Genomic DNA, 1,962 nt, shown 5'->3' with positions numbered 1-1,962 from the left:
TAAGTTGCTAACTGGTTAGCAAGATGCTTCCAACAAACCGGCCACAATCAAACCTGCTTGCAAACCTTCCACCACAACAATCTTGATAAACGACCAATCACATTTACTTTATTCACTCGTGTAAAGTCGTGCACCACTCAGGAGAATTCGGAGATGCAATGGTTGGAACGGCCGCTTCCCTACGACTTTAATCTGATTTTGACATCACAATCAACGGAACCGCTTTTGGCATTTACTTAATCATACTTAGTTACTTTAACACAATTGTTTTATGTCTTACCGTGCTAACATGAAACAATTGTGTCAAGCAACGAAATATAATTAAGTAAATGCCAAAAATGGATGCATTATTATTATTTTTTTCATGATTGTATAATGACATTATTGTACAAGGCGAAATGGGAAAAAAAGTGACATTTTTTCATAAATACACCAAATATTTTCTTTCTTATCCTAACTGGAAGAGATCAAAAGCAAAGGATCTTTAGTATTAACAAAGGTATGACAAATCAAATATGCTTAAATTATTTGGTTATTGAAGTTCAGATTTTTTTTCCACTGGAGGAAAGAAATATTAAAATGTTGTAAAAAACAAAAAAAGTACATTTAAAAAAGCACTTTTGAAGGTATATAGGAACTAGGCAGTGGATGTTATCTGCTTGTATATCACAGTTTTTTATTTCTTTTAATTTTTTTTTTCACTTTTGTTGACATATAATCTGTTGAAAGTTTTAAAAAAATTTTCTATGCGTATTTTTTTCCTGCAGCTGCAGGCCCACAAATAACTTTTTCAAACTGAATAGTGTCTTTAAATCCGAAATGTTGTTTTAGATAATTTTACTACAATGTTTTATTATTATTATTTTGAGCAGGGTTTTTTTGTATTTGTTTTTTAATGTAATTTTAACAAATATATTGACATATCTTGCTTTTATGTTTTTCTGTGTTACTAATAGGGCTGGGTAAAAAAATCGATTTAATTGATTTTGAATCGATTCCTTTACATTTTTTCAAATTCGATGTCTAGGGAATGAGATCGATAAGTTTTATAGTGATGCGAGTGACGTTCACATTCAAATGAGCAGGAAAGATGCAATCAAGATGACTTCAAGCCAGACATCTGCAAATATAGCCAATAGGTTGATTGAAGACATTAACAAATGGGGCCTAACCAGAAAACACCCTGTAGTTGTTACAGACAACGCTGCACATATGGTTTGTACAGTGGAGATAATGCAGCTCATGCATGTCTGCTGTGTCACGTCTGCTCGCTCGAGTGAGGCTTCACTTTTTCACTTTTCACAAACAACTTTGCACTTTTGAGACAGTTTTGTTCACGTCTCATGTTTAAACTGTCTGATTTACAAGTTTGCACTTTGTGTTTAATATGACAGGAAAAAATAAATTACATGTTTATTTTGAAACACAGTTGAACCTCTTTCATTGTTTAAAAACAGATCGAATCGAAATTAATCGATTTAGAACTGTATGAATCAAAATTGAATCGATTCAGGACTTTGGTGAAAATACCCAGCCCTAGTTACTAATTTTAAACTGATTTAAAAGGTACGTATCTGTTAGGACTTGATAAGGATCATAGTGGCTCTGGTTGAGTTTTTATTCCCCAGGAGCAATGAAAGGAGTTCTCTTTGCATTGCAATGCCTGTTCCGCATGTATGGATGTATTCTTCACCTGATTTGATTGGCAAATGGTTCTTCAACCAGAGCTGCTGCAGATTATCAGGTCAAACAAATGAAAGCTTTAAAATAGCTGTAAAATATCTGTCTTACTATTATATTTTCTGTGTATTTCTCAAGAATGCCTATCCCTGGCAGCCAATGGAGCAATACTGTAGGTACAGTTGTGTATGTTTTTGAATTGAAGGGAGGAGACAAGGTATGGAGTAGTGTTGCACCGATACCGATACCAGTATCGGACGGGGCCCCGATACTGCCCTAAAA

The 1,962-nt window shown here is 34.1% G+C and overlaps 1 protein-coding gene across 1 annotated transcript in view; it reads left to right on the top strand.

Annotated features, from left to right (window-relative positions):
• The window catches only part of LOC107101745 (ras-specific guanine nucleotide-releasing factor 2-like), a 98,410-nt gene that overhangs the window by 1,026 nt on the left and 95,422 nt on the right, over positions 1 to 1,962 (top strand). The gene's annotated exons all lie outside the window — the stretch shown is intronic.

Source organism: Cyprinodon variegatus, unplaced genomic scaffold (assembly GCF_000732505.1).
Source record: "Cyprinodon variegatus isolate N-32 unplaced genomic scaffold, C_variegatus-1.0 Scaffold1146, whole genome shotgun sequence".
NCBI classification, from domain to species: Eukaryota; Metazoa; Chordata; class Actinopteri; order Cyprinodontiformes; family Cyprinodontidae; genus Cyprinodon; species Cyprinodon variegatus.
The sequence above is the reverse complement of the archived record's forward strand: the minus strand, read 5'-3'. Positions and strand labels throughout refer to the sequence as shown.